Raw genomic sequence first — 15,043 nt, 5'->3', positions numbered from 1 at the left:
TCCTTCTCCCCATCACCTATATGTAACATATACATCCCCCTCTCCTTCTCCTCCATCACCTATATGTAACAGATATATCCCCCTCTCCTTCTCCTCCATCACCTATATGTTACAGATATATCCCCCCTCTCCTTCTCCTCCATCACCTATATGTAACAGATATATCCCCCTCTCCTTCTCCTCCATCACCTATATGTAACAGATATATCCCCCCTCTCCTTCTCCTCCATCACCTATATGTAACAGATATATCCCCCTCTCCTTCTCCTCCATCACCTATATGTAACATATATAACCCCTCTCCTTCTCCCTCCCTCCATCACCTATATGTAACAATATATTCCCCCCTCTCCTTCTCCCTCCCTCCATCACCTATATGTAACAGATATATCCCCCTCTCCTTCTACCTCCCTCCATCATATGTAACAGATATATCCTCCTCTCCTTCTCCCTCCCTCCATCATATGTAACAATATATTCCCCCCTCTCCTTCTCTCTCCCTACATCACCTATATGTAACAGATATATCCCCCTCTCCTTCTCCCCATCACCTATATGTAACAATATATTCCCCCCCTCCTTCTCCTCCATCACCTATATGTGGGGCAGCATGTAACAGATATATCCCCCTCACCTTCTCCCTCCCTCCATCATATGTAACAGATATATCCCCCTCTCCTTCTCCCTCCCTCCATCATATGTAACAATATATTCCCCCCTCTCCTTCTCTCTCCCTCCATCACCTATATGTAACAGATATATCCCCCCTCTCCTTCTCCTCCATCATCTATATGTAACAGATATATCCCCCCTCTCCTTCTCCTCCATCACCTATATGTAACAGATATATCCCCCTCTCCTTCTCCTCCATCACCTATAGGTAACAGATATATCCCCCCTTTCCTTCTCCTCCATCACCTATATGTAACAGATATATCCCCCTCTCCTTCTCCCTCCCTCCATCACCTATATGTAACAGATATATCCCCCTCTCCTTCTCCTCCATCACCTATATGTAACAGATATATCCCCCTCTCCTTCTCCCTCCCTCCATCACCTATATGTAACAGATATCCCCCTCTCCTTCTCCTCCATCACCTATATGTAACAGTATATTCCCCCCTCTCCTTCTCCCTCCCTCCATCACCTATATGTAACAGATATATCCCCCTCTCCTTCTCCCTCCCTCCATCATATGTAACATATATATCCCCCTCTCCTTCTCCCTCCCTCCATCATATGTAACAATATATTCCCCCCTCTCCTTCTCTCTCCCTCATCACCTATATGTAACAGATATATCCCCCTCTCCTTCTCCCCATCACCTATATGTAACAATATATTCCCCCCTCCTTCTCCTCCATCACCTATATGTGGGGCAGCAGGTCATTTTTACTGGGTTTTAACTGGGATTTTGAAGTTACTTCACATTTGACAGTCCATTTTCTCTGAAACGGAAGATAATTGAACTAGGATACTTTGTCACTAGATATAACAGATACTGCTAAGCCTGATTTCAGTATGAACTCATATCTGACCAAATGTGTAGCAGCAGATTGCAATTGTACGCCAGAATACCTGTGCACATAATCCTAATTCCTCTTTATGGACTACATTTGAGCATTGTCTTCTTATAAGGTGTGAACTGGTATGGTTAGCTTGACTTTTAACAATGCTGGTTATAAATCTTGTTGACATTCATCCAAAGACACGTTGACTTGCATTACCCTTTCACTGCAGAAAATGTTTCTCATGAAATCATGTGACTTATAGTTAGAGAAAGGGATTCCTGTAAACGCGGCATGCTACAAGCAGGAACCACATTATGGACGAACCAGAAATGTGACATATCTGTTTGATAGTAACCCTGAATAATGAATGTGTGAACTATCTTGTCATCTTTTTGGCTAACCACATTGGAACATTCTAGTCTTTAAGGACATGAACTGGCAGAACAGGTTAAAGCAAAGTATGGTGTCATTGTTGTTAGGAAGGTGTACCCATGGCGATAGGAGGGACATGAGGCAGACTAAGGGCAAGGGCAGCCACCTGAACTACTGCCCTACAAAGACAAAGAGCAGTCCACACAAATAGTGAATCTGAGAGAAATGGCTTTAAAGTTTTTTGGTTTTTTTTGCTCTCCCTGCATATCAACCATGACCAATGACCTGACCTATGACCCCTAAAACATTGATACTGCACTCTGCCTTTGGTTGAGCTTAAACAGCTATATGGGTAATGCAAAAGCAAAGTGCAGTATCTATAAATCTAAATGTGTTGATCCAGCTTTCTTGTTGGTTTTCTGTTTGATGGAAACCCTTTGAGAGTTCCAACCACATTCAACTGTATTTAATTGTAACCTTTATTTAATTAGGCTTGTCAGTTAAGAACAAATTCTTATTTACAATGACTGCCTACCCCTGCCAAACCCGGATGACGCTGGGCCAATTGTGCGCCGCCCTATAGGACTCCCAATCACGGCCAGATGTGATACAGCCTGGATTTGAACCAGGGACTGTAGTGATGCCTCTTGCACTGAGATGCAGTGCCTTAGACCGCTGCTCCACTCGGGAGCCCCTAATGGTGTTATGTAGTTTTGTTTTCCTGTTTTGAATGTTGTATTGTAGTAGGCCTAACCCTCAACAATTTTTTTGCCATGAGGTTATTTCATCACAGAGAATGTTTATACTTTGAACAAATATTTGACTTTGTATTACTATCAATTCTGTCATTTTCTTTATGTTAGCTAGTATTTATATACACTGCTCCAAAAAATAAAGGGAACACTAAAATAACACACCCTAGATCTGAATGAATGAAATAATCTTATTAAATACTTTATTCTTTACATAGTTGAATGTGCTGACAACAAAATCACATAAAAATAATCAATGGAAATCCAATTTATCAACCCATGGAGGTCTGGATTTGGAGTCACACTCAAAATTAAAGTGGAAAACCACACTACAGGCTGATCCAACTTTGATGTAATGTCCTTAAAACAAGTCAAAATGAGGCTCAGTAGTGTGTGTGGCCTCCATGTGCCTGTATGACCTCTCTACAACGCCTGGGCATGCTCCTGATGAGGTGTCTGATGGTCTCCTGAGGGATCTCCTCCCAGACCTGGACTAAAGCATCCGCCAACTCCTGGACAGTCTGTGGTGCAACGTGGCGTTGGTGGATGGAGCGAGACATGATGTCCCAGATGTGCTCAATTGGATTCAGGTCTGGGGAACGGGCGGGCCAGTCCATAGCATCAATGCCTTCCTCTTGCAGGAACTGCTGACACACTCCAGCCACATGAGGTCTAGCATTGTCTTGCATTAGGAGGAACCCAGGGCCAACCGCACCAGCATATGGTCTCACAAGGGGTCTGAGGATCTCATCTCGGTACCTAATGGCAGTCAGGCTACCTCTGGCGAGCACATGGAGGGCTGTGCGGCCCCCCAAAGAAATGCCACCCCACACCATGACTGACCCACCGCCAAACCGGTCATGCTGGAGGATGTTGCAGGCAGCAGAACGTTCTCCACGGTGTCTCCAGACTCTGTCACATGTGCTGTGTGAACCTGCTTTCATCTGTGAAGAGCACAGGGCGCCAGTGGCGAATTTGCCAATCTTGGTGTTCTCTGGCAAATGCCAAACGTTCTGCATGGTGTTGGGCTGTACGCACAACCCCCACCTGTGGACATCGGGCCCTCATACCACCCTCATGGAGTCTGTTTCTGACCGTTTGAGCAGACACATGCACATTTGTGGCCTGCTGGAGGTCATTTTGCAGGGCTCTGGCAGTGCTCCTCCTGCTCCTCCTTGCACAAAGGCAGAGGTAGCGGTCCTGCTGCTGGGTTGTTGCTCTCCTACGGCCTCCTCCACGTCTCCTGATGTACTGGCCTGTCTCCTGGTAGCGCCTCCATGCTCTGGACACTACGCTGACAGACACAGCAAACCTTCTTGCCACAGCTCGCATTGATGTGCCATCCTGGATGAGCTGCACTACCTGAGCCACAGTCACATGCTACCACTAGAGTGAAAGGGTGTCTTGCTAATTGCCTATAGTTTCCACCTGTTGTCTATTCCATTTGCACAACAGCATGTGAAATTTATTGTCAATCAGTGTTGCTTCCTAAGTGGACAGTTTGATTTCATAGAAGTGTGATTGACTTGGAGTTACATTGTGTTGTTTAAGTGTTCCCTTTATTTTTTTGAGCAGTATATTTTGTTTGCCCTCTTTTTTACCATTATCTGGGTATTTGCGTTTCAATATGAGTTCAACCGTTGTGCCATGTTTATTCTGGTGATAACTGGATCACTGGCTGTCTCATGGAGTGTGTGAGGGTGGGTGTCATGGTTGGGATGGCCTGATCTCGGAGTCTGATAGAATACCAAACAAAACCTCAGTAACTGCAGTAAAACATGGTGGAACAAAGTCAGATGGCAGTAACTTCACTTACTGCTGTTTCCTTGTTTTTACTGGAATTTTGTAGTTTGACACTCCTTTTTCTCTGAAACAGAAGGCAATTGAACAAGGACACTTTGTCCCAAGATAAAACAGATACTACTAAGCTTGATTTTGGTCTTGGCCGCACTTGAGTTTGAAGATAAAGGAAGCAACATCCCAAAAAATAAACAAAAAATAATTGCCTTTATAATAAAGTATTGCATGCTTCTATCAATGCATTTGCAGACTAATGTAAAATAGCCTCCTATTCCTAAAGTGAATAGTAAATTGGATAGTAATAAGTTAGGTTAATAATATAACTGACTATATATATAGTTAATAGTAGATGGGATAGTAATAAGTTAATAATATAAATGACGATATATATAGTTAATAGTAGATTGGATAGTAATACGTTAGGTTAATAATATAACTGACTATATATATATAGTTAAAAGTAGATGGGATAGTAATAAGTTAATCATATAACTTATTATATATATAGTTAATAGTAGATGGGATAGTAATACGTTAGGTTAATAATGTAACTGACATATATATATATATATAGTTAAAAGTAGATGGGATAGTAATAAGTTAATCATATAACTTATTATATATATAGTGAATAGTAGATGGGATAGTAATACGTTAGGTTAATAATGTAACTGACTATATATATAGTTAATAGTAGATGGGATAGTAATAAGTTAATAATATAACTGACTATATATATAGTTAATAGTAGATGGGATAGTAATAAGTTAATAATGTATCTGACTATATATATATTTAATAGTAGATTGGATGGTAATATTTTTTTATTTAACCTTTATTTAACTAGGCAAGTAATAAGTCAGGTTAATAATATAACTGACTCACTGTTCACATAAAATACCTGTTTTTCTTCTCCTTTCATTGCACACATCCAGAGCTCAGCCCAGCTAGAGGAACATTTTTTTTGCGGATATGAATATACCTGACCTTTTATGAACATATTACATGCAATTCTATGACACTTTACTCTCCATGACTGGAGATAATAGAATAATATTTAATACCTCAACAATGACAGAGTAGCAGCTACTATAATAGCAGAATATTTAATACCACAACAATGACAGAGTAGAAGCTATTACAATAGCAGAATATTTAATACCACAACAATGACAGGGTAGCAGGTACAACTACAGCAGAATATTTAATACAACAACGACAGGGTAGCAGGTACTACAATAGCAGAATATTTAATACAACAACAATGACAGGGTAGCAGGTACTACAATAGCAGAATATTTAATACAACAACAATGACAGGGTAGCAGGTACTACTGATGACTGACAAACAAAGATAATTAAAAACGACCATGTCTTGAATACAACCACCTAACCAAGGCCTATGAAAAGCGGAAAGACATATTGAAGGAAATTGTCCTAAAACACTTCCCAGGAGGACTCACCCAATGATAAAGACAGCACTGACTGGGGCTGACGCTCTCTGCTATATAGTGCCAATAAGATACTACTGTTCACTCAATAGCCTATTGCTAGTTGAGGATTTTGATTACCTAAAGACAGGTTAGTTGTTTCTATGTCTCTTCTCTTTTGTGTTTACCAGTGATTGTAGACTATTCTGAAATATTGTGATAGGCCTTTTTTAGATGCTTTAGCTGACTGCCGCAAATCAACAATCAGCTAATTGATATGCTGAGAGCACTGTTCAAATTGTGTGCTTCCAGTCTGCCTGTCAGAATACATACTTCCCTCTTATGGTTCTCGCCATTTGAATGTGCCTGGAGAGGAATATTTCACAACAGCAAGCAAACTAGGTAAATAGGTAAACTATTCCACTTTGGAGTTGTCCAAAAATAGAAGCACTGAGATAAAAAAATCTGCTAATTATAAATGTTAAAGAAAGATTTGAATGGAGAAATCTGAGAGCAGCGCTCCCTTTCTTTCCATCCTATTAGTATCCATACATGCATTACATCTTCGGCCGTTGTAGGAAAGATGCATCTTTAAAACACTCCTCGTAAGCCAAAATTCCATCGCTATCAGGAAACCGGCCACATAGAGTTACAGTACAGTTGGTGTACAGTTCAAGTCGGAAGTTTACATACACCTTAGCCAAATACATTTAAAATCAGTTTTCACAATTCCTGACATTTAATCCTAGTAAAAATTCCCTGTCTTAGGTCAGTTAGGATCACCACTTTATTTTCAGAATGTGAAATGTAAGAATACTAGTAGAGAGAATGATTTATTTCAGCTTTTATTTCTTTCATCACATTCCCAGTGGGTCAGAAGTTTACATACACTCAATTAGTATTTGGTAGCATTGCCTTTAAATTGTTTAACTTGGGTCAAACGTTTTGGGTAGCCTTCCACAAGCTTCCCACAATAAATTGGGTGCATTTTGGCCCATTCCTCCTGACAGATGTAACTGAGTCAGGTTTGTAGACCTCCTTGCTCGCACACACTTTTTCAGTTCTGCCCACAAATGTTCTATATGCTTGAGGTCAAGGCTTTGTGATGGCCACTCCTATACCTTGACATTGTTGTCCATAAGCCATTTTGCCACAACTTTGGAAGTATGCTTGGGGTCATTGTCCATTTGGAAGTCCCATTTGCGACCAAGCTTTAACTTCCTAACTGATGTCTTGAGATGTTGCTTCAAAATATCCACTTAATTTTTCTTCTCATGATGCCATCTATTTTGTGAAGTGCACCAGTTCCTCCTGCAGCAAAGCACCCCCACAACATGATGCTGCCACCCTGGTGCTTCACGGTTGGGATGGTGTTCTTCGGCTTGTAAGTGTCACGTCCTGACCAGTGAAAAGGGGTCTTTTGCCATAGTAGAATGGTCAGGGCGTGGCAGGGGGGTTGTTTTGTGTGTTTTTTTTTTTTTGGGTTCTAGGGGCTTTTGTTCTAGTTTTCTATTTCTATGTTTCGTTTTTATGTTTGGCCGAGTATGGTTTCTAATCAGAGGCAGGTATCTTTCATTGTCTCTGATTGGAAGCCATACTTAGGCAGCCTGTTTTCCTTTGGGTTTCATGGGTGGTTATTTTCCGTTTAGTTGTCATACCTGACGGAACTGTTGGTCGTTTTTGTTCCTTTTGTAAAGTGTTAATCATTAAAGATTTGAGAATGGGCACTATACGCACTGCACCTTGGTCTGTTCAGTACTACGCCTGTGACAGCAAGCCTCCCCCTTTTTCCTCCAAACATAATGATGGTCATTATGGCTAAACAGTTCTATTTTTGTTTCATCAGACCAGAGGACATTTCTCCGAAGAGTATAATCTTTGTCCCCATGTGCAGTTGCAAACTGTAGTTTGTCTTTTTTATGGCGGTTTTGGAGCAGTGGCTTCTTCCTTGCTGAGCAGCTTTTCAGGTTATGTCGATATAGGACTCGTTTTACTGTGGATATAGAAACTTTTGTTCCTGTTTCCTCCAGCATCTTCACAAGGTCCTTTGCTGTTGTTCTGGGATTGATTTGCACTTTTCGCACCAAAGTACGTTCATCTCTAGGAGATAGAACGCGTCTCCTTCCTGAGCGGTATGACGGCTGCGTGGTCCCATGGTGTTTATACTTGCGTCCTATTGTTTGTACAGATTCATTTCCAGATTCATTTCCAAACACTTCAGGCGTTTGGAAATTGCTCCCAAGGATGAACAAGACTTGTCGAGGACTAGAATTATTTTTCTGAGGCCTTGGCTGATTTATTTAGATTTTCCCATGATGTCAAGCAAAGAGGCACTGAGTTTTAAGGTAGGCCTTGGAATACATCCACAGGTACACCTCCAATTGACTCAAATTATGTCAATTAGCCTATCAGAAGCTTCTAAAGCCATGACATTATTTTCTGAAATGTTCCAAGCTGTTTAAAGGCACAGTCAACTTAGTGTTTGTAAACTTCTGACCCACTGGAATTGTGATAATGTGAATTATAAGTGAAATAATCTTCTGTAAAAACTATAGTTTGTTATCAAGAAATTTGTGGAGTGGTTGAAAAACAAGTTTTAATGACTCCAACCTAAGTGTATGTAAACTTCCGACTTCAACTGTATCTTAATTTGATCATCCTGTAATTGCAGGAATTTTCCTGCACGGCAGGAAAGGCAAACTTGTAATTTATTTGAGGTTTAAAAAGTCTTCTAAAGTTTGTAATGTCCATTTTAAAATGTCAGAATGACTTTTCCCTGATGAACATGTTTTATACACATCTAAAATCTATAAATATAAAATCTGAGAAAAGTAATATTGAAGCTACCCACCCATAAACAATAATTTCTGATAAAAAAAAAACTGCGTTTTTTAATGCGATATAGCGTTTTGAAAATAAAGCCTTCATAAATTCGTAAAGAAAATGTTTATCTTACCTCTTAGCTTTGGTGTCATGTTCCCCAGAGAGATCCATTTCAGAGGCAGGGCCCCCCTCCTCTCTCTCCCCAGAGAGACTCATTTTAGAGCACTGACCCCTAAACAGAGATCCAGAACGTTGGTTGAGGTTAACACAGTGAAAACAAATTCTTGATTGTAAATCGTTCTCTTTCATTCATAAAATTCATAAAATATGTACTAACAGAAACATCCAAACAGTCAGGTGATTTAATGCGATCATCTGAAAATTGTTACATTCCCCAACAATAAATAAATCAAAGAGTCATCAACAACAACCTAGATGAAACAGGTGGGGTTTTAGGAAGGTTTCTCAAAGACACTCATGGCGGTGTCCAGTAGTGTCCAGCAGAGGAAATGGAGAAGAATATCTAGACTAAGGCTGTAAGTAGTGTCCAGCAGAGGAAATGGAGAAGAATATCTAGACTAAAGCTGTAAGTAGTGTCCAGCAGAGGAAATGGAGAATAATATCTAGACTAAAGCTGTAAGTAGTGTCCAGCAGAGGAAATGGAGAAGAATATCCTGACTAAGGCTGTAAGTAGTGTCCAGCAGAGGAAATGGAGGATAATATCTAGACTCAGCCTGTAAGTAGTGTCCAGCAGAGGAAATGGAGAAGAATATCCAGACTAAGGCTGTAAGTAGTGTCCAGCAGAGGAAATGGAGAATAATATCTAGACTAAGGCTGTAAGTAGTGTCCAGCAGAGGAAATGGAGAAGAATATCCAGACTAAGGCTGTAAGTAGTGTCCAGCAGAGGAAATGGAGAATAATATCTAGACTAAGGCTGTATATGTCCAGCAGAGGAAAGCACAAGGAAATGGAGAATAATATCTAGACTAAGGCTGTAAGTAGTGTCCAGCAGAGGAAATGGAGAAGAATATCCAGACTAAGGCTGTAAGTAGTGTCCAGCAGAGGAAATGGAGAATAATATCTAGACTAAGGCTGTAAGTAGTGTCCAGCAGAGGAAATGGAGAAGAATATCCAGACTAAGGCTGTAAGTAGTGTCCAGCAGAGGAAATGGAGAATAATATCCTGACTAAGGCTGTAAGTAGTGTCCAGCAGAGGCTGATATTTTGGAAATAACAGTGGGATCCTCTAACTGAGGGATCAAACTAAGCTTGGTATGTCATTTATCACTGCTTGTCAACTTTGCTTTGCGTTTGAATTAAACTTATTCAACTCACTTTTACATATTAACAAAACAATTAAGATCCATAATTTGATAATTACCAATAACTACAAGAGCCATTCATTTACAATGACTGTTTGAGAAAGGGGAAAAATCTAAATAGTGCATCTCAAGATTGAATACAAGTGAGCTATGATTTCAGGATTGCTTCCTCTGCCATGTTGCTCTACGCCTTGAGCTATCTGTCCACCTACTATGAAGGTGAAATATCGACACTGAACAAAAATTTAAATGTAAAGTGTTGGTCCCATGTTTCATGAGCTAAAATAAAAGATACCAGAAATGTTCTTTACGCACAAAAAGCTTATTTCTCTCACATTATATGCACATATTTGTTTACATCCCTGTTAATGGGCATTTATCCTTGATAAATGATCAGAGAGCAGCGTTGTAACTGAGTAGACTAAACACTTACTTTCACTTTCATATCTGGAAATCCCGTAACTTTTGACGGTCACTGGTGCAGCCGCCCACTTGCTGGGAATTGTAACATGGCTCACACTGCCCCCTCTGAATGAGAAGACACATCCCCATGCTTCAACAACTCTGGCCCCTCTGAACGAGAAGGCACATCCCCATGCTTCGCTACTCTGGCCCCTCTGAACGAGAAGGCACATCCCCATGCTTCAACTACTCTGGCCCCTCTGAACGAGAAGACACATCCCCATGCTTCAGCTACTCTGGCCCCTCTGAACGAGAAGGCACATCCCCATGCTTCAACTACTCTGGCCCCTCTGAACGAGAAGACACATCCCCATGCTTCAACTACTCTGGCCCCTCTGAACGAGAAGGCACATCCCCATGCTTCGCTACTCTGGCCCCTCTGAACGAGAAGGCACATCCCCATGCTTCAACAACTCTGGCCCCTCTGAACAAGAAGAGACATCCCCATGCTTCGCTACTCTGGCCCCTCTGAACGAGAAGGCACATCCCCATGCTTCAACTACTCTGGCCCCTCTGAACGAGAAGACACATCCCCATGCTTCAACTACTCTGGCCCCTCTGAAGGAGAAGACACATCCCCATGCTTCAACTACTCTGGCCCCTCTGAACGAGAAGGCACATCCCCATGCTTCGCTACTCTGGCCCCTCTGAACGAGAAGACACATCCCCATGCTTCGCTACTCTGGCCCCTCTGAACGAGAAGGCACATCCCCATGCTTCAACTACTCTGGCCCCTCTGAACGAGAAGGCACATCCCCATGCTTCGCTACTCTGGCCCCTCTGAACGAGAAGGCACATCCCCATGCTTCGCTACTCTGGCCCCTCTGAAGGAGAAGGCACATTCCCCATGCTTCAACTACTCTGGCCCCTCTGAAGGAGAAGGCACATCCCCATGCTTCGCTACTCTGGCCCCTCTGAACGAGAAGGCACATCCCCATGCTTCGCTACTCTGGCCCCTCTGAACGAGAAGGCACATCCCCATGCTTCAACTACTCTGGCCCCTCTGAAGGAGAAGGCACATCCCCATGCTTCGCTACTCTGGCCCCTCACATGTCCAGTCATTCTGATGGCCTCACAGCCGCCATACCACTTCTGACACCAATGTAGCAAGTGAACCCAGGTTGGTGGTGTGAAAGGCAAACACACTAGCTTGCATAATAGTATACCCCTCAAGCTATGTTCAGGTTTCAGCATCAGGCAGGCATCAACAACCGAGTCGTAGACTAATACCTGGGTCGTATTCACTAGTTTACACCACAGCCAACAGTTTTGCAATGTTGTGTAAACGGTTTGCTCCAAACTCTATACGTGACCCAAACGGTTTCCGTTGCCAAACGTTTTGCTACGGTGGACACTAATGAGCACACACAACCTGTTTTGAGGGAGTGTAAGTTGTTAGTCTTTCCACAATATTTATTTTTATTTTTTTCACACAAAATACCTTCCTGAGTGAAAAGAGTTAACAGTAGATTAGGAAGAGAAAATGTTTGTTTGTTGTTTGTTGTGTTTTTAGCCTGTTTTGAGAAGACAAGCCTACAGGCCTATGATACAGTAGAGATCACCCTGGGGAACACAGATGGGCACGGAACGAATCCCCCCCATCTAATTTACATCTAATACATTTTAAGGAGAGTAGGCTTATTATAACACTGTCCAACAAAAATATAATCAACTATATTAATACACATAACAATATCATCAACTATATGAATACACATAACAATATCATCAACTATATGAATACACACAACAATATCATCAGCTATATGAATACACATATCAATATCATCAACTATATGAATAAACATAACAATATCATCAACTATATGAATAAACATAACAATATCATCAACTATATGAATAAACATAACAATATCATCAACTATATGAAAACACAATAACCGTCGTCTTACCTTTTATTTCTCTCTCAACAGAAGCAGAGCCTGGAATGTACATTCGTTCATCGAAAGTTACTTTCAGGTTCTGCCTCTTTTCTTTCCAACTCCTTCCCTCTTTATCTCTCTCTCTCTCTGTCTTTGTCTATCTACATATCTCTTTATCTATCTCTCTTTCTTTATCTCTCTCTCTCTCTCACACACACATATGCAGACACAGATATAGCCAACCAATGTAACAAATAAAAAATAACAATAAAACAGACATGTACAGAAACATATCCTTGAAACTCAAAAGTTCCAAGAAATTGTCACGGTTGTTGTCGGTGAAGGAGGACCAAAACGCAGCAGGTACGTGTATGCTCATCTTGATTTTTATTAACTACAAAAATGAACATACAAAATAACAAAACGGAACGAACGAACGAACGAACGAACGAACGAACGAACGAACGAACGAACGACTACAAACAGTCTGGTAAAGCATACGGCTTACACACAGAACAATCACCCACAAATAACACACACAAACACACCCTAATATATGGGACTCTCAATCAAAGGCAGATAGACAACACCTGCCTTCAACTGAGAGTCCCAACCCCAATCAACCAAACATAGAAACACACACACTAGACTAACCATAGAATTAACTAAACATAAACCAAAACCCGGAAATACTAAATCAAACACCCTTTACACAAACGCACCACCCCGAACCACATAAAACAAATACCCCCTGCCACGCCCTGACCAAACTACAAAACAATTAACCTTATATACTGGCCAGGACGTGACAGAAATATTATATTTTAGTATCAACTGATATTAAGTCATCATGATTTATTAATGTAACTTTAATTTGAAGCATTAGAATGTATTAAAGAGACAGAAAGTACAAGAACAGAGGGACCAGTGGAATTCAGTAAATACTATATGACTGTATAGCCGAGACCTTGCTTCCCTTCCTTGAGTACAACAACAAATCCATGATAGAGGTGACTGATGTAATTATGCCATATAGTGGGCTAGTCATTACATATCAGTAAGGAAGGACATGGTAACGAAAAGTTGTCTAATATTCTTATCTTTGTTGTTCTGCAGTGGAAGTTTTGCCTTTCTGATGTTTATTAACCCTCCTGTTGTGTTTCGGTCGAATTGGACCGATTTACTAGTTTTCTCTCTGAAAAATGAGGTTCATTTAATCTGATGGTCATAAGGTTCCATGAATTTGTCCACACAGGGCATCTGAACACACAAAATACATTTTGATGATTTTCATTACATTTTGGGTGTTTTATGTAACTTTTGTACACCTGTTGTGTTCCCGGTCAAAAATGACCGGTCATTGGAAATGAATGGGTGAGACTACAATTAGTGTATAAAATTGAGTTCAGGCACATGCCCATTCATCAGATGGACACACTTACACTCCCAGACCCACACATGCATGTGTGTTTGAGCACACACACACACACACACACACACACACACACACACACACACACACACACACACACACACCTCACTCCCCTTCTTGGCTTCCATGGCAGCCCCCACGGGAACCTTTCCCCAATAGAATCTTTCCCCCACGGGAACAACACCTGTTGACAAGACAATAATATATAGCACCAAACTATATACTGTATATACTGTATATACGATATACTGTATGTGAGGCTCTTGATCATATCTTTGATCATGACACTGGTGAGGAGAGAGGCCAGGAAACTGACAGTGAAGTAGTCTGTGATAAATAGCACAATATGTTTCATCTGAGTATTTGTTATAGTCAAAATAATCCATACATGATGCTTTTTCTACTCAAAAACAAATTGTATGAGCTCAGGTCAATGAGGCCTACAGGCCATAAAGAGCAAATAGAAGTTCAAAACTTGTAATGTTCACAAGAACTTAAGTTGCTAAAAAGATCTAACACAACATTAAGTGATAATATATGTATTATTATGGATTTATAATCAACTATAATGGGGCGGTCATTTTGAACCGGGAACACAGAATTAATTAACATGAAACAAACACAACATGAGGGTTAATTCTGGAGACAGAGCCTTGTTAGAGAGTTGGTACCAACACATGTTCTGAGTGTAGAAGAGGAAATTACCGTGACTCAACAGTCACATGGAATTTTATTGCGTTCATGACTCATGACTACCGGTGTGGCGGTAATACAGTCATCGCAACAGTGTTACACAGGCAGAAAACAAGTTAAGATACCCCAATATCACCTTGACCATTTTGGATTGCAAAACTAAAGAGACGCACCAGACAAGACACAGAGACAGCAACAGAAGAATAGGATATGATGGAGAGAGACACCAGACAAGACACAGAGACAGCAACAGAAGAATAGGATATGATGGAGAGAGACACCAGACAAGACACAGAGACAGCAACAGAAGAATAGGATATGATGGAGAGAGACACCAGACAAGACACAGAGACAGCAACAGAAGAATAGTATATGATGGAGAGAGACACCAGACAAGACACAGAGACAGCAACAGAAGAATAGGATATGATGGAGAGAGACACCAGACAAGACACAGAGACAGCAACAGAAGAATAGGATATGATGGAGAGAGACACCAGACAAGACACAGAGACAGCAACAGAAGAATAGGATATGATGGAGAGAGACACCAGACAAGACACA

General features: G+C 41.0%; 1 long non-coding RNA gene across 1 annotated transcript in view; it reads right to left on the bottom strand.

Moving 5' to 3' along the window:
* LOC106606282 (uncharacterized) overlaps positions 1-12,504 on the bottom strand; it is a 33,994-nt gene extending 21,490 nt beyond the window's left edge. Inside the window, exons 1-2 of the long non-coding RNA XR_006770122.1 lie at positions 12,385-12,504; positions 8,822-8,920 (exon numbers count right to left, since the gene is read on the bottom strand). This is a non-coding gene — a long non-coding RNA (uncharacterized lncRNA). The remainder of the gene's footprint in view (positions 1-8,821; positions 8,921-12,384) is intronic.
* Between the last annotated feature and the right edge of the window lie 2,539 nt (positions 12,505-15,043).

This window comes from Salmo salar, chromosome ssa06, assembly GCF_905237065.1.
Source record: "Salmo salar chromosome ssa06, Ssal_v3.1, whole genome shotgun sequence".
Lineage (NCBI taxonomy): Eukaryota > Metazoa > Chordata > Actinopteri > Salmoniformes > Salmonidae > Salmo > Salmo salar.
The sequence above is the reverse complement of the archived record's forward strand: the minus strand, read 5'-3'. Positions and strand labels throughout refer to the sequence as shown.